This window comes from Lycorma delicatula, chromosome 13 (assembly GCF_047948215.1).
Source record: "Lycorma delicatula isolate Av1 chromosome 13, ASM4794821v1, whole genome shotgun sequence".
NCBI lineage: Eukaryota > Metazoa > Arthropoda > Insecta > Hemiptera > Fulgoridae > Lycorma > Lycorma delicatula.
Genome location: NC_134467.1, coordinates 49,359,017 through 49,378,762, shown reverse-complemented (window position 1 = coordinate 49,378,762; position 19,746 = coordinate 49,359,017). Strand labels below are relative to the sequence as shown.

The following is a 19,746-nucleotide window of genomic DNA, read 5'->3' as shown; positions in this document are numbered from 1 at the left end:
CCAATATGTCTGGCATTTTAATTTTTTTAAAGTACAAGTTTTTTGTTATGTTTCTTTTGTAATTAAAAAAATTCTAAGAAAAAATTTACAATCAAGTGAAATAAATATAATTACCAAATAAAAATTACAAAACTGCAGGAGAAAATTATTTAACAGAGGAACTGTGGAAAATGTTAATGAACAAACAATCAAAAATTTCCATAAACGTTTAGCCTTAATCTCCCCTCTGCATAAGAAAAGAAACAAGACAGATCCTAACAATTATAGAGGAATCTCCCTTCTCGATGTAACTTGCAAAATATTTTTTTAAATTCTTTTGTGGAGAATCCAAGGCCAACTAGACAAGGAATTGGGAGAATATCAAGGGGTTTTCAAACCGGGAAGAAGCTGTCCAGAACAAATCATAAATTTAAAGTAGATAATGGACTACCAAAAGAAAAGAAATAAAAATTTAATAATGTCATCATAGATTTCATAAAAGCATATTACTGTACCTGTAAAGAATCTCTACCGAACACCATTAAAGAATTTGGACTCCACACAAAATTAATAAATCCGATTAAAGCAATACTTAAAAAACACAAATTTCAAAATAAAATTTAGAGGAGAGCTCTCCAAACCGTTCATGATTCTTGCGTTGTCAGAAAATCGGGAGGAAACCAAAAAACAAATAGAAACCCTTCAAAACATAGCAGGAGAAGTCAGATTGCAAATCTCCTATGAAAAGACTGAAATAATGCCAGTTACCAAGAATGAACCGAATCGCATCGCTGTTAACAAGCAATAAGTAATAAAAATTACAGATAAATTTAAATACCTCAGAGAAATAGCATCAAGAAACATAAATGAAAAATAAACAATCCAAAGTAAAATTAATAAATTTTAACTAACATGGCCCACATATAAAAAGAAGTCTGTCTCAATGAAGACAAAAATTAGATATTACAACCTAGTAACACGAGCAGAAGTAACTACTATGCATGTGAAATATTATTCAATCTTAGAAGCAAAAACAGAACAGAAGAACTTAAGAAAGTGGAAAGAATTCCAACAATTGTTAGTAAAAAACATGTAATAGATAGAAAATATAGACCTCTCCCTTATGAAATTTTATATCAAGAGAAAGAATCCTTACTGAACATCATGAGAAAATTAAGAGTACCCTTCTACAGTCATCTAGTAAGGCTCGCAGAAGAAAGGCTAACCAAGGAACTACTAACTACCGGCAAAAAAATAAAGTTAAAAACAACTGGCAAAAAGAAATACAAGAAGAACCTAAAATTACAAAAGAACAGATTTTGAACAAGGAAGAAAAAATTATCCTTAAAAATCAAAACTACAAAACAAAGAATTACAATAACACAGATGGACAGGGATTCCAGAGGTCTAAAAGAATGAGAGTATTGGGCAAAGAAGAAAAATTCCCAGAAATGATCTTCCCAACATTGATTAGAATTGCTCCAATCAGGACCTAAACCATATAAAAAGTAAATATAAATGTATTCCCCCCTGGAGTATCATGATTGATTTTGTTATATTTTTTAATCTTTTTAAAAGATCATGTACATCTTTAAGAATATTTCTAATAATCGGTTAATTTTTTGTCATTTTTAAACATATGCTGTCCCATTCATTGTTTAAGATGTAGGAAAAGTAATAATTAATTTTATATTAAGAATTCTAATTGTTATTTTATTATTATTCTTATAATGGTTTGATTTGCTATTTGAAATCAGGAAGTATAGATGCAAGATGAAAATCTTGCATCTTTTATTTGTTTATATGTATATATATATTTTTTAATAGCTTATTGACTGAGTGAAGCTAGATTCTGATTTAACTCAACAAGCGTATACATTTTGTATGGGTATTTGTTATTATATAATGTTGCTCCCAAATGCATTTTACAATATTTAAAAAATTTACTGTAAGCCCTCCTACTATCAGCTGGAACATGTATGACTATATATAACAGTTTTTCATGAAATTTTATATTCCTTATGTGGATACTATAGCTCTACTTTTAAAGTTTGAAAAATTAACTAGTTGCAAAGTGATCTGGTTAAATAAGACTAGCACTTGGTCTTCTCTTCATCACTGATGTTTTTTATTACCTTAGGCAGGTTAAGTACTGCTCAGTGCTCACACTTTGATAATTGTACTGGAATACCTTATTGATGTTACTGGAAATATTGCTTAATGTATTTTACGATTGGAACTGGGTAAATCTTGCACTTTGATTATGATCAACAGAATAAATAAATAAAAATTTATTCTGATCAGAACATAAAACATTATATAATACTGGAAAAGCATATAAAAATTTACTGGGATAACTTACAGATTCAGTTGATATCTCATTTCGTAGCAAAATACATCAAGTTTGTCACCCAACATTCACGTTGTTGGTTTACTGTGGTTTCTTCCATTTGTAATGTGTGACATACATCCCACCTGAAATTGATTTCATTCCAGACTGTAGCCAGCAAGTTGCGCATTAGCTCTGTAGCCGCTGTTTTAATACAAACTTAGTGCAACAAGATCGCAGGCAAAGGTGGTGCATAATAAATCCAATCTTTAATGAAACCCCACAAGAATAAATCTATCGGGGTCAAATCTGGTGGTAAGGTGGCTGTGCAATTGGATCTTCACAAACAAGCCATCGAGTATCAAGAAAATCTCGGACTTTTAGCCAGTAATGAGGTGGTGCCTCTTCTTGCTGATAGTAATCGCGTCCATCTTGGTCATCTTCACCTAACTGAGGAATTAGAAAATTTTGAAGCATATCCAGATAAGCGATACCATTTACTGTTGCCTCCTGGATGTAGAAAGGGCTGTACAATCTGTTTGCTTAGGGCACAAAAACCACCTTACCTTAGGACTATCAAGAATGTGCTGCAAAGCTTCATGACGGTTTTTAGTAGATTCAGTACTAATGAACTACATGAGTCAAAATTTGATGTATTTTGTTATGAAATGAGACCTTAACCGATCTATATCTAAAATAAAGTTATCTATATCTAAATAAAGTTTTGTATGCCTTTTTAAATGAAAAGTCCTTACTGAATCGCCCAATATATATATATATATATATATATATATATATATAGATCATGTCAATGTAAGATAAATTAGAAATATAAAAACAAATTATAACAACAAATATTAAAAATGCTTACAAAATAATTCAGAAGTCACTATTAAAAAATTATTTTAACCAAATACATATTGAGTGGGATGCAGATAAATCATAGTGTTGTTTTTTTAATGTTATTTAAAAATTTATCAGCAGAGTAACCATAACAGAAAATCTTTTAATTGTAATTTGAAATAGATTGGTGGGGAGATTTTTCATAATAAGGCTTTACTTGTAAGCTGAAGTGTTATGTTGAATTTTATGAAAACAGTTCCATTGTCTGGTATGGCAAAGGTATATATTGTTATTTTTTAAGAATAAGTGACTGTTCTTTTTAGCAAAGCTTGCACATTTAATTCTCTAAATATTTCTCATCACGAATCATACTTACGGTACAAGATAATGATCTGACAGCCCAACTATTGTACTTTAAAAACTCATTCTGACTTTTCGAGGGAGCCCCTAGGGATGGTACTATACTTATGCAAATATACAAAAGCATAACAAATATTTAATAATGATGGCAAGTTTAGTATTTTATTAAGGTGCTTCAGAGTAAACAGTATGGCTTGATTTTGTTACAAACAAAATCAGTTTGATCATCTCTTACTATTTTTTTCTTTATTGCCTTAAAATCTTGAGCCATTCATCGTAATCCTGTTTGCAGATGACAACTTACTGTCTATATCTGAAGATAATTATTTAGAAGGAAATGAAAATAACACTGCTGATTGCATGGATACAATTGCGATTAATGATGGTAGTATTTATATTGGCCATGAAGTGAAATTTCTGGATTTTTTTTTAGATAACAAGTCTCATGGGATAATTTTTTTTTTAGAAAAAACTTGTAAGAGCATTCATATATACTTAGTTACACTTAAGATATTTGTTTGTAAAGTTTTCTGGGAATGTAACAACACCCTCCTCAATAGAGGCTAAATAAGAAAATGAAAATTTTCAAAAAATATTTAAACTTAAAGAAGATAGAACAAAATATTTCAATTTTAAGAGGTAGTGGGTGGTTGATTTTTGAAGAGAAATTTTGATTGTTTACACATGCACTAGGGTAGCATATATACTTTCAAAATCCCTCTGAATAAAATCGAAAAAATTTTTCCATTTTCACGAGGGTGAAAATCTCTCATCTCTCAGTGGACTCCTACAATCCTCATCCAACCAAGGAACAAAGGGCCACCTGGGCTTTCCAGATATTAAATGCGTGAAATAATTCGCTCTGTCGAGAATTTGGTGTGTAAACTGGGCAAGCTGGTGGATCGCGCAACCACTTTGTCATATTGGCCGTAGGAATCCTTCTGTCCGATCCAGTCAGTTTTTTAAATAACTCATTTGTGTGAGTGAATATGAGGCAAATCACTAATTCTGACTGAGATTATAACCAATCTATGATCGCTTCCAAAGAAATTTTTGGAAATTTACCAGGTAAGATGTGGGAGAATCTATTCTTGCTAAACTCAAGAATAGATTGATGGACAAAAATGTACTTGACGAAGATGACAAAACATGTACGATCCATCATTCAATGAGTAGAGATCTAAGTTATGCCTCAGTGATCAACTGTATTTCTCCTGAAAGAACATGATGATGGATGAGCCCTGTGAACTGTGATTGGTGTTGAAATCACTAGTTATTAGGGAGGATAAAGGAATATGGGAAAACAGATCATACATTCTCACTGATATCAGGATTTAGAGGAAGGTATAGGTTGCAGATATTCTTTTTGAATGGTGCCAATGTCTTCACTGAGACTGCAGGGATGTTTGTTGCTAGCGGATACCAGTGGCTATTACGATTTCAGGAAAACAGCCACACTTTCATGTTCTTTGCCCTCAGCCGGATAATCACATCTTTCACAGACGTATCCATGAAAGGACACATCATCCTAGGAATTAAGATGTGTCCTTTCATGGATAGTGTCTCCAGCAGACAGTATTAAAAACATTCCATTGAATAATTTTTGTAGCCATAAAAAAATATTTTTTTCCTGTTATAAAAAAACTCTGCATGCAGATTACTTATCGAATACTAACTGGTTTTTCTTTTTGGATTTAATGACCTTTAAGAAGTGTTTTGCTTCTTTCGGCACTTCATCCACCACTACATAACCTCATAGAAACCTCAAGATGGTGGAGGGAACTTGAAAGTCTAGGATGATGGAGATGCTGTACCAGGCAATGATATTTTAATAGATCCCTTCACAGATATCTTGGTTGTTTGCTACATAATTGGTGCAACAGGAGCTTTATGTGATTGTGGAACAACCGAGGTGGATTTAGATAAATTCTATCGGTTTTTCTAGTAAAAGTTACCTTCTTGCCGGTACTTAATGCTGTAATAGCAGCCATGAGGGACTTTAATTGGTCTGATAAAGCTTCTACTAATTTGATCAGTTCTTTGCAAGATCCGGATTCTCTGCTTTTACATTGTTAGAAGAAAGGGCCTGAACAAAACTTACATCAGGTTGTATGGGATCCTTCATGCTGAGGGAGTTTCTGTATTCCCATCAAGCCAAAGGAAAGAGAACTTTCAGTTCAGTACAGATCTTCAAAATAGTTCTTTCCTGTTGTAAACGGGGCATTCTTTCTGAATGTTGATCTTTACGATTTGCACATTTTTCTACCTCAGCACATGTGATATCATTGTGTCTGTATAACTGCATCGCGCACAAACTTGTTCTTTTGTGCAACCAACTTTGCTGTTGATATTGGAAGCAGGATCTGGAGTTAGGTATATATGGTTGTACATGGATAGAAAGGTAACCTACTTTTATTCTGTCAGGAATGGTTGGACTTGAAAAGCTTAATATTAACGAGGATGTTGATACATCAACACTATACTACCTTCTCATAATCCTCTGTACTCAGTTGACTAACTGTGGTGACAACTCATCTATAACTTCTGATAACTCGATATCAGCCAAGTTACAGCAAAAGATAACTCCCTTGCTTAAATTCAGTGTTTTATGGGGCTCCACACTACTTCCCTGTATATTTACGGGCAAGCAGTTTTTGGCATTGTAATTTCTCATTTACTACAACAAGCAGGGTGCCACTCCTGAGCTTTTTAATGGATTTTGGAGACCCACAAGCTGTTACGACACACTTATTTATTAGGAAGGGAGACACCTTACCAAATGATTTACCTTCCTCGTTGTATTTCACCATAAGAAACCTTACACATGAAAATTTCACCTTCTCCATGAAGTTTCTTGTTCCCTTACCACCCAAGGTCTTTTACAACTCCTGGGTTTGTTGGTTTTTCAGGTGGACCAACAACTACCAAAGGAATATTCATTGGAATTGAAATATGGTTCCGACAAGTACCAGGGATAGAACGGACTACTGCAGCAGAGCGCGTATGTACTGTAGCTAGGGCTTCATACAATTGGGTTCACCCTGGTGCCCAGAGGACATCATTTGAGACTCACTATGTAGAGCCATCCACCTATCGGCACGATAATTTCCACCTTGGGTTACAATTGTGTATTAAAAGTATTTGTAACACCACCATATGTAAGTATAACAACTAATAGTGTAAGATGTTGTGTTGCTGTGTAAGGGTGTAGGTTGTAATTTATGTAGTGTTTGTGGTGCGGTGTATGAGTATTGTGTGAAACATTCAGCAGCTCAGCATGTAGTAGGAAGGAGAGCTGCACAGGCTGGGGCGTGGGGATACCAACCCCCAAAATTTTAAAGAGTAAGACTCCTCATCAAGAATTATCTAATTTAAATGTATTATCCAGTGAGAGGCCCAAAAATGGGAAAAATAAATCATTATTGGTAAGAATATCATACACATGATATTGTATGATTGGTATTGGTTAAAAAACCATAGCGCAATGATTTTATTCGAATGTAAAGTTAGATAATTACAAACTACTAGATGAATTTCTTTTTTTTAAAACTACAAATCAAAAAATTCTAATCTTGTGGAGTAATTATCTAACAATATACAACCTAATATGTAACAATATATTTAGTTAAGTGAAAACAGCTATGAATAAAACCACTCATTCTATATTTAACTAGTAAGTGTGTTATATGGATACTTTATATTCTTAAGAGTGGTTATCATGTTTTGGGAAACGATTAATGATTCTTGTTAGAATGCCTACTACAGTTATGGTTTGTAACATTTACATTTTTACTTAAATAAGAAAGTTGTTTTATTTTTCAGATCATTACAATTAATCTTATTTGTATTTGTAAAATATATACATCCATCTAAAGTAAACTTTCCTTTCCTTAGATTTCTTTTCTACATATAAACTTCTGTGTCATCTCTAATATCTTATTTTACTAAAATGGACAAAGTACAGTTTACTTATTAAATACCATTGATAAAAGTTCCCTTTCTTCATTTAATGTAATTAATTTCACTATTTTTATTTTGTGATTAAAAATCTACATTTGTAATTGTTTAGTTGCTTTAATTATCAATTATTTCTTAATTACAGTAAGTATGATTTTTAATTATCTTATTTTTGTGTATTACCTTTTATATGTTGAAGTTATACAGATTCAGTCTCATGTTATATGTTATAAATTTTAGTTTTTGCAAAACACAATAAGATTTCTGTAATAAAAACACCTAAGTGAAAGAATATTCCAATTTTTTTTACTGACTTCAATAAAAAGAAGAGGAGGTGGTAAATTTAACTTTTTTTATGAATGTTCGTGTCTTACTAGTCAGCAAATGGACCAATTTTACGATTTCTATTGTATTTTTTTGAAGAATTTCCACTGGTGGGGTTGTGTTATAAGTTTTTTTCAGATAATATAAGTAGATTTGTTAAAAAAAAAATGAATTGGTCTATATGGTTGTGTCGTCATCATTGTTTGAACTTTTATAAATCATTCTTGGATCTGAAATACTTTCATAAAAAAAATTATTTTCTCTGTTTACCAGTTTCTTTTTTCTTTATCAAGACTAAGTGTTTCTTATGAAGGCTTCTTTTTTTTTAGTTGAACAACCAGAAAGGTTATTATCATAAATAAAAACACATTCAATATATGTAAACATTAAAAATTACCACATAATTTTACAAAAAAAAGGTGAAAAATAGGCATAAAAGTTTACAAAAAAATGTCATAAAAGATCAGTATACATTCAAAAGAAAACATTGTAAAACTGTTACAGTTTTTTTTAAAACAGGCTATTTTTTTTTGTTACCCTCCTACACTTTAAATAAAAATAAAACAAAAAAATAAATGAAACTTTCAAAAAATATATTGGGTTAAAAATATTTTTTTAAAGAATTTTCTTGTAATTTTGAAATAACAGATAAAAAATACTAACACTTAATTGGTTTATCAAATGTAAAATATCAGAATTTGAAGAACTTTACTTTCCCGGTTATATACTTACACTGTATAGCTGCTGTACAGTAAACATAGAGGAGATTATGCTGATCAGGTTAGATTTTGTATGTCGGGCTTTTGGAGATCTTGACGTTTCATGACCTACTTATTTATTATTTATTAATACCAGGTTACACAGTAACAGCACTGTGACATGATTGTCACCAGTATTCTGCAGAGATGCCAAGGCATCTGTTTGCAGTCTGGCATGTAAGTGTAAATACACCGACAAATGTGCAATCTTGAACAGACTCAGGCCCACCACGCCTGAGATGTTGTTAGTTGAAACCCAACCACCAAAGAACACTGGCATCCATAGTCTAGCATTCAAATCCATACAAAAGCAAAAACTACCGCATGAAAATAAACAAGAACAGAACAAAAGTAATGAAATGTAGTAGAAATTATGTAGATGGACCACTGAATATTAAAAAAGAAATTGAAAAGATTTTGGAGGTGGAAGAATTCTGTTATTTGGGAATTAGAATTACTAAAGCTGGACAAAGCAGGAGCGATATAAAACCCCAAACAGCACAAGTGAAACGAGATTTCGGTCAGAAATATGATTTGCTTACATCAAAAATAATTTAAATGTCAGGAAAACATTTTTGAAAGTATATATTTGGAGTGTAGCTTTATATACAAGTAAAACTTGATGATTGGCGTACCAGAGAAGAAATTATTAGAAGCTTTTGAAATGTGGTCTACAGGAGAATGATAAAAATCAGATGGATGGATAAAGTAACAACTGAAGAGGTGTTGTGGCAAATTGATGAAGGAAGAAGCATTTGGAAAAATATATTTAAAAGAAGAGACAGACTTATAGGCCACATTCTAAGTCATCCTGGAATAGTTGCTTTAATATTGGAGGGACAGGTAGGTGGAAAAATTGTGCAGGCAGGCAACATTTGGAATATACAAAACAAATTGTGTTAGGGATGTAGGATGTAGGGGGTACACCGAAGTGAAACTTATAGAGCTGAATAAAATCAGTTAAATGACTGAAGTCAGAAAAAAGTAAAAGCAACTGCCTTTACAAGGATTTGAACCTTAGAACTTTTGACTTAAGAAATCAGCTGCTTTTGCGATGATGAGTTTAACCACTAGACTAACCTGAATTTTCGCACTGAAAAATTCCAAACAAAAATTGTATGTAGGATTATGTTGGCCTGTTCTTTACTTTATATATATATATATATATATATATATATATATATATATATAAAGTATATATATATATATTATATATATATATATAATATATAAATATAAATATATAAATATAAATATAATATATAAATATAATATATAAATATATTATATATATATATATATATATATATATATATATATATATATAAAGTAATAATATATAAAGCATATATATATGCAAATTGATTGACCAATTTAGAAGAAATTTGCCTTGATCTTTTCTGTACAACGGGCATAGATGTCATTTAATCTTCAAAATTTTACTCAGAGAATAGGTCAACATTTTCATATAATTTAATTCGCCTTAGGTAGACAAGATATTCTATAATGGTGTTTGATAACTCCATTAAGGGATTAGTGGTCTTATTGAAGACTACATTAAGGGGTGGGGGCACAAAATCTTTTTTTCTTTTTTTTGGTCATTTATGGACTCAATTCAGTGACTTCACTTGACTTTCACTGGTTTGACTTTTTTATGCTACTTTGGTTATTTATTTGCAGGATTGCATTTATGAGCAAGGGATAATAATTTTTTTTTCATCAGTGCATGATATCTTTTATGAAATTTTGTTCGATGAGTTCTGAGCATGGGTCATTATATCATTTAATTTTGGTAACAATCAGTCAGTGGGATGAGGAGATATGATCACCATGGGTTTCATATCTCAGAATTTTCCCAAAAAGTAGAATAATTTTTTACACAGGTTTTTACTTGCATACTTAGATATTTTAATGTTTTACTCATTCCTCTTAAATAGTAATCTGTCGAGGGTGAAGCCGTAGCAGGAGTGAGAGACTTTTTGTTAATTTTTTTATGATAACTTAACTGGATGATTTTTAAATGAAAAATTACACGGTTTAAATACACAATTTGAAGACAAAGGTTTGTTATCATTTATTTAGTTTTATGTTGATATGCAGCAGTATATTTCGCTCGGTGAAGGGCAATGAGAAACTACTTACTTCTTAGTTTACCTTATAAGCTTGAACTGAGACGCCAAGAATGGCAATGCCGCTTTCAGTAGTAAATTCTGATCAAAGTCACGTCGCCTACCACCGTTGATGACGGATACTAACAAAAAAAAAAATAAATAAAAAATACTCTGCAGCCTGATTAACATACTGTATTATTTTAATAAAATAAAGAAAAATTCTAAAAATGCATTGATATAATTAATCCATAACATAAATTGTTCCATTAGTATGCTATATCTAACTTACTTTACCGGTATAATGGTTTTCTTCTTTTTTTTTGCTTTATTTAACAAATGCATAATACATGATCATCTAATTATCATGATGCATGCTAAATAATGCGCTATGAACGGCAGCAGAATATAAATATAACAACTGTTGTTATAGAGTCATAAATATTAAAATCAATTATGAAGTGGTAATTACACGACTCTTACAAACGCTCTTTAAAAATAATTGGAAAATGAATCGTATTGAATTTATTATTTTATAAAAGGTTAAAAAAAAAGATTTTTCCAAGGTGATTTAAAATAGCATATATTTTAATGTTTTTAGTTCTTAGTTTTTATTTAACAACGTCTAAAGTATTTATTACGTACATATTACGTTTACGTTTATCATAACGAAAACATACTTGTTTCATTCCTAACATTCTAAAACAACCTCTTTGTATGGTCTCACCTATGTGCACAATGTAGTCTGCTTGTGATAAATGTTTTATCGCAGGTTGTATTTAACCGCGAGGTTTGTTCATGTATCCATGTATTTATTGAGTTTAAAAGTTTTTTGAAATATTTATTCAATCGTTCTTTTATCATTGTAAGTAAATTTTATTTTAATTTTTATCTAAGTATAGTTATCTCATGTTTAATGCTTCAAGATTATTTATACAGTTTGCTAACTTCGTATATTACCTGGCTAGTTTTAATAGTTACATAACTGCATGTGCTTGTACATTCTAAGTTAGCTACTGCTAAATGCTTTTTAAATTTTATAAACATTTTATTTCGAATAAATATGTTATTAATATTTTTATTGTATTTTTACGGAATACGGGAATATTTTTATGAGCGGTATTTTTTGAAAGACTTATTATTTATATAATAAAAAACTTATTTATTTTATTTTATTTCAGAAAGAAATTTAAGTGATGTCAAGTATTTATTACGTTTGTTTTTAAAAAAAATGTTATTTATTTTATTTTATTTTTTTATTATTTTTAAATAATTTCAAGTATGGGGTTATGTTGAAAGTTAATTTTTATAATAGTTTTTGTTTTCGTTAAGCTGAATAAATATGTCCCTACGGGTTTGTATAATATGTTAGATTACAGACGAGTTTGATATTACATTATCTTTTATTATATAATAAAAGAATTTTTATACAACCAGATACGGTTACTTAATAAAATGTAAGATCAGCATATTTGCTTGAAGTACTTTCAGATTATAAGTTCCATCGTCAACAGACTTTATGATAAACATAATTAAAAATATTATTTTTAAAATTGTATATAGTCAAAAAATAAAAAAAGTTGCATATATATCCTATATCACCATTGTACGATACCATATATTTTATCAAATAATTAAATTTTTATGTCAGGTCCATGAAATCTATCAATTTTCTATCAAATTCAATTTTGTTATTAATAAGTTTATATTTATTAATATAATATTTTTCCTGTATATCAGTTTCCTTGTTATTATTATTTGACTCAAACATTTTTAAATTATCTTTTATATCAGTAATATGTTTATTTTTTATTAGGTGTTCTGCAATATATGAACATTTAATTCTCCTTTTTTTGTAATTATTATAGTGTTCAGTAAATCTTTTCATGAACAATGGTGGTTTTTCCGATTTTATACATATATATATATTTTTCTCTTGAAAACTCAAATAATTCATTAACATATTAACCACCATTTCAATAAAATTTAATATTACATGAAATATAAACCACCAAAGTATAGTAATTAGATAAGTTAAATTTACCGTATTAATTTCCAATAATTTATCTTTGCAGTATCCTGCATCTTCAGCTGGTATTAAATTCTAAAACTACATTAAAACAAATTCTTTGAATAATTGTTCATATTATTCAAAATTGTTTCAGCTTTGAAATTTTGCTGTCCAGTACCGAAATAATTTACATATATGTAAATCTTTAATGATTTAATATTTTGATTTAATCAAAAGATTAAATCATTTCGGTATGACATATATCATGTCCAATTTTAATGTGAATGAATCATTTTAATTTAACCATACAGTGTTTAGTGACTTGATTAATTCTGTACTGAGGGTTGCAGTTATGACAGTATTGAATCATTATTTATTTTATTATAACTTATACATCCTTCAGTTCAAACTTTGATTATTTGAATTTTTGGTAAATTCAAATCAATCCAGTCTGGTAAATTAAATTTTCAATGACTGTAAAAAAATCTAATTTTTTTATATATTATAACATGTTATAAAAAATTAGTTAACATGTTTTTTTTTTTAATAACAATGTTAATTTTCAATTGCATTAGGGAGTGGTGTTTTTGGGAATAGATTGATTCTGAGTGAAAATAAATAAATCTTTTATTCTGATCTGTATATAATAATACATTATTTAGATAACATCAAGAAAACATGGATAACATATTTCCATTGATAAAAAAAAAACTTCTCCAGTTATTTGTCTGGATAGATCAATGGAAATTGTAGTAAAACCTTGATTAGGGTAGCATCATAAAATAAAACCTGTTAATAAATCATGTTTTCTAAAAATATCAGTTCTAAAAGAAATGTAAATCAAACATAGAAAATTATATAAATATTTTTTTATCTTGATATTTTTTTTTACATATGAAATAAAAGTTTAATGTATAAATTTATTTGCGCGTTTATCGCTGTATTTTCTGTTTTTTAGGATTATTGTTAATAAAATAAATAGAATGTACGAATTAGACAATTAAATATGCGATATAAGAAATATGTTGAGATACAATATTGCCATAGAATAGAAACAAACAAGGTAGTGCATCAAACCAGTCAAAAAATTGAAGATAAAATAAATATCCACAATCTAATCTATGAAAATATCACCTTTATTTATTCAAAACTGATAATTTTATAATTATGTAACGTGTAACTCAATAAAGTACTTTGTCTTTTCAGAAAGGGTCTAATTATTCTTCTATTGCAATTTTTAATAAATTTCTAAATCATTTTAAAAAAAATCTGTGTCAATTTATTTAAAGTACAATAAAAAGATTTTCTTTTACAGAACAATATTACTCTGTCAATGAATCTTTAAATAATATTTATTTAAAAAAAAAACTTTTAAAAACCCCCAATTTGCCGCATCTTTGTTCATTGTGTGCCTAAATATTAGCACAAATAATTTTCAGTAACGCTTTAGGATTTATTTTATAGAGCCTATTTAATATCTTTAGTATAACATTATTTCACGGATTTATATTTTAAATAACTAATATGGACTTATAATATCAAATCTGAAGGGTAAAGGGCGAAAAAGAATTAGTCCATTTTTCCTGATTTTTGTTTTATTGCATCGTGAGAATCTTAAATATCATTCTATTCATTTATTGTAATGAAAAAAAAATTCAGTTGGAAATAAACAGACAGATTGCGAAACCTCACACAGCCAAACAAGGGGATTAGTTCACTGAACATCCAAAGGAGGAGCTAAGTCCACAGATCATTCTCTGTACTCTGAATATTCTTCCTATTTTCATGAAGATCGTAATACAATTCATGTACGGTTTTTGTCTACAGACAGCCTCTTATAACAATTTAGTTCATAGTTTATATGTTAATATTGTGAACAGTGCTATTTTTACTGTTATTCAGTTTCTTTTTAGGCATTATTTTTAATAAGTAATTTTTATTTTATATTATCTATAAATTGAATAGTAATGAGAATGAAAGAAACAATATAAATACTCATTTTAACTAGCAGAGCTCCGCCATAAATGTTAGTAAAAAAACTAAATTATCATCTCATGAATTTGATAATAAATGCCGATACAAATGAATTAAATGTTTTGAAGCTATTCCAGTTGAAGGTAGAAAACAGATTATTAAGCTTATAATGAGATGAATAGTAATGATGAGCAGAATTCTTATTTGCGGGTTAATAAGTGCTTTTGTCAATAAGATGTCATCACCAACGTGAAAAAAAAATGCTAATGCAAATTTTAGAGACACAAACTTTGTTATAAATTAAGAGTTAAAATTGACAAAATAGTTAGAGACTGAATTCAGCAGAGGTACATTTTTATCTGTGCAAAAAATCAATTAAATTTACCAATATATCTCCTAAATACCATCAAGGTAAACATTAAAATAGGTAAAACTCATCGATTGAAAATACTGTGGAAAACCATACATCATTTGAAGGTTGAATTAATTATTGTAGAATATTATTCTAACTATCTTTTTTTACCATTTTTTCTAATTTGTAGCGTTGTTTACAATTTCATAATTATAATATGTTTTAGGCTATTTAAAACATTAGGATATTTTTATTTATTTCATAATTAGCATTTTGTTTAATTAATTATTATCTGCCAAAGAGAAAAAAATTTAACCTCTTTTTTGTATGTAAATTCTATTATAGGGATATCTTTATAAACTATTAATACAACAGTTTTCACGATTTAAAAACGAACAGTGAATTCTGTAGTCAAAAATTCCTTTATACAGTTTGTGTTATCGGTGATGCCAAGGTATTGAAGATCACGATTTATAAATTGACCCACCGTGTAAGACAAATATCAGTTTGATAATAATTTCGGATGACCGATGAGAGATCTGCTTTATAAGTTGAGTTTCAATTATTGTATTGCTTTTATAAGTAAGAATATTAATTATTTATTTAAGTTAATTAAAAATACCGTCGGCGGACTTTAATATAATTGCACGCATTACCATTTCTGAGTTTATTGTCCGTTAATTTTATCAAAGTAAAATGTTAAATTTTAGTTTAATTTTTCAGTTAGTATATTATGTTTTGTTTTTACGGGTGGTGTACTATATTTTAAAGTGATATGCATGAAATAGTCTATATTTATTACACAACTGCCGAATGCATTTAGTTTATATGTATGTATTTGTTTCACCATAACAGCCAAACAGCTGAATAGATTTAGGTGTATGATGCCATGTTGGAATCCTTACGTTACCAGGAGTTTCATAGCCCATATAAATATGTATAAATAGTAGTGGAGACCAGCTGAAGCTCATACTTTAATGAATTGAATTGATGAACTGTAAAATGTGATCCTCTATTGTTGTATGAGCCGTGTTTGACCTAATTAATTAGAATCGATCGAACGAATAATAATATTCCAAAAATAATAGATTAAATTTACGTTTTTTTTTGTCTTCAGTCATTTGACTGGTTTGATGCAGCTCTCCAAGATTCCCTATCTAGTGCTAGTCGTTTCATTTCAGTATACCCTCTACATCCTACATCCCTAACAATTTGTTTTACATATTCCAAACGTGGCCTGCCTACACAATTTTTTCCTTCTACCTGTCCTTGCAATATTAAAGCGACTATTCCAGGATGCCTTAGTATGTGGCCTATAAGTCTGTCTCTTCTTTTAACTATATTTTTCCAAACGCTTCTTTCTTCATCTATTTGCCGCAATACCTCTTCATTTGTCACTTTATCCACCCATCTGATTTTTAACATTCTCCTCCTATAGCACCGCATTTCAAAAGCTTCTAATCTTTTCTTCTCAGATACTCTGATCGTCCAAGTTTCACTTCCATATAAAGCGACGCTCCAAACATATACTTTCAAAAATCTTTTCCTGACATTTAAATTAATTTTTGATGTAAACAAATTATATTTCTTACTGAAGGCTCGTTTAGCTTGTGCTATTCGGCATTTTATATCGCTCCTGCTTCGTCCATCTTTAGTAATTCTACTTCCCAAATAACAAAATTCTTCTTCCTCCATAATCTTTTCTCCTCCTATTTTCACATTTAGCGGTCCATCTTTGTTATTTCTACTACATTTCATTACTTTTGTTTTGTTCTTGTTTATTTTCACGCGATAGTTCTTGCGTAGGACTTCATCCATGCCGTTCATTGTTTCTTCTAAATCCTTTTTACTCTCGGCTAGAATTACAATATCATCAGCAAATCGTAGCATCTTTATCTTTTCACCTTGTACTGTTACTCCGAATCGAAATTGTTCTTTAACATCATTAACTGCTAGTTCCATGTAAAGATTAAAAAAGTAATGGAGATAGGGAACATCCTTGTCGGACTCCCTTTCTAATTACGGCTTCTTTTTTATGTTCTTCAATTGTTACTGTTGCTGTTTGGTTCCTGTACATGTTAGCAATTGTTCTTCTATCTCTGTACTGAACCCTAATTTTTTTAAAATGCTGAACATTTTATTCCAGTCTACGTTATGGAATGCCTTTTCTAGGTCTATAAACGCCAAGTATGTCGGTTTGTTTTTCTTTAATCTTCCTTCTACTATTAATCTGAGGCCTAAAATTGCTTCCCATGTCCCTATACTTTTCCTGAAACCAAATCGGTCTTCTCCTAACACTTCTTCCACTCTCCTCTCAATTCTTCTGTATAGAATTCTAGTTAAGATTTTTGATGCGTGACTAGTTAAACTAATTGTTCTGTATTATTCACATTTATCTGCCCCTGCTTTCTTTGGTATCATGACTATAACACGTTTTTTGAAGTCTGACGGAAATTCCCGTTTTTCATAAATATTACACACCAGTTTGTATAATCTATCATTCGCTTCCTCACCTGCACTGCGCAGTAATTCTACAGGTATTCCGTCTATTCCAGGAGCCTTTCTGCCATTTAAATCTTTTAATGCTCTCTTAAATTCAGATCTCAGTATTGTTTCTCCCATTTCATCCTCCTCAACTTCCTTTTCTTCCCCTATAACACCATTTTCTAATTTATTTCCTCCGTATAATTCTTCAATATATTCCACCCATCTATCGACTTTACATATTATATTTTAATATATTTTGTATTATATATCGGTGTACCATCTTTGTTTAACACATTATTAGATTTTAATTTATGTACCCCAAAATTTTCCTTAACTTTCCTGTATGCTCCGTCTATTTTACCAATGTTCATTTCTCTTTCCACTTCTGAACACTTTTCTTTAATCCACTCTTCTTTCGCCAGTTTGCACTTCCTGTTTATAGCATTACTTAATTGCCGATAGTTCCTTTTACTTTCTTCATCCCTAGCATTCTTATATTTTCTACGTTCATCCATCAGCTGCAATATATCGTCTGAAACCCAAGGTTTTCTACCGGTTCTCTTTATTCCGCCTAAGTTTGCTTCTGCTGATTTAAGAATTTCCTTTTTAACATTCTCCCATTCTTCTACTACATTTTCTACCTTATCCTTTTTACTCAGACCTCTTGCGATGTCCTCCTCAAAAATCTTCTTTACCTCCTTTCCTCAAGCTTCTCTAAATTCCACCGATTCATCTGACACCTTGTCTTCAGGTTTTTAAACCCCAATCTACATTTCATTATCACCAAATTATGGTCGCTATTTACGTTAAATAAAATAAAATAATATTAAATAGATTTAAAAAAATTCTGTTTAATGGGCTTATCACCGGGACTGTAAGTGAGGTGATGCGAGCACCTCGTGCGCGGTTAGACTATCGTCACCATCAACCGGTACATGACCGCCCAGTGAGGTATGTAATGTATTTAGGGTGTATGCATGTATGTTTATTTCACAGTAGCAGCTCAACAGCCGAAACGATTTGGATATATGTTCTCGTGTGGAATCCTTACGTTACTGGACGTGTTATAGGCTATATAAATTCGCATATATATGTTTAAATAAATTTATTTACAAAGTTGTCACCTACATGCTCTTTAATTATCCTATATTAAAGAACAAATTTTTTTTTTGGCAGTTGTGTTTTTTAATTTTTATTATTTATCTTTTGTGTTAAAATTTGTTGGTTTTAGGGAAAAAATACAAATAGATAAATAGCCCAACGCCAAATGTTTATGTTAAACTGATTTGAATGATTATAAGATCGATTCATTGCACCTTGTTAGTCTAGATGCAAGTCTTCTATTATTATTTTGAGCAAACTTACTGTGGGAAAGTAACATCAAATAGCAAAATTAATAAGCTGTTTAAATATTTTGCATTAATTCTCTGAGCTTATTGAAAATAGAAAAAAAATAATCGTCTTTGTCTGATTTTTAATAAAGACAATGAAAATAGTTTTTAATTATAAATAATAATAAAAACTGTTTTATAAAAATATATTACTAATTGTTAATATATATATATTTTTTTAAAATTTTACTGTTGAAAGTATAATTTTTACAGTATTTTTTTATTATTTTTATTTTGGTACACTATTCTAGAAAAAATTTCTAATTATAAATCGATCCCTTTTTAAAAATAATTGATTTTAATATCTTGGTTTATATTCTGAAATTTGTGGTATAGAGGTTGTCATTTTCAAATTTTGGTGGTGCATTTCAAACCGTGTGTATCCTGTAATGTAATTATGCGATTCATTTAGGTATAAATTAATTATAGAGAGCCCTATCGCATTCGGTTTTTAAAATATTAAAAATTTGAGTGCCATTTTTAAAGTACAAGTCGTTTTGTTGTAAACTTATAACGATTCGTTTTAACTTTGTGGCCGTTCATTCTCCGATTTGTTCCTTTAATGTTTATGCGTTGCTGATGTTTGTGAATTATTGTGTGACGTTTTTAAATGAATTTTATTATTACTTCTGATATAACGGTATGCATTTTAAGTTTATTTATATATTTTTATTACTTTTAACTAATTTTATTTAAAAATCGTTCTAGTATTTTAAGTACACCTTTAAAAAGATAAAAAAAAAGAACATTTTATTATTCAATTTTATACTCGTATAGATAGATATAATGCACTTTAATCTATCTGAAAATTATATCTACATTACATTTACTACATTTGTCTTATCTGTTTATGAAGTTTAAAATCCCTTTGTC

At 29.6% G+C, this 19,746-nt stretch overlaps 1 protein-coding gene across 1 annotated transcript in view; it reads left to right on the top strand.

The window, feature by feature from the left end:
• Positions 1-11,365: 11,365 nt before the first annotated feature.
• LOC142333687 (high affinity cationic amino acid transporter 1-like) overlaps positions 11,366-19,746 on the top strand; it is a 70,654-nt gene continuing 62,273 nt past the window's right edge. Inside the window, exon 1 of the mRNA XM_075381112.1 lies at positions 11,366-11,523. The gene's annotated coding sequence lies outside the window, so the exon portion shown is untranslated. The remainder of the gene's footprint in view (positions 11,524-19,746) is intronic.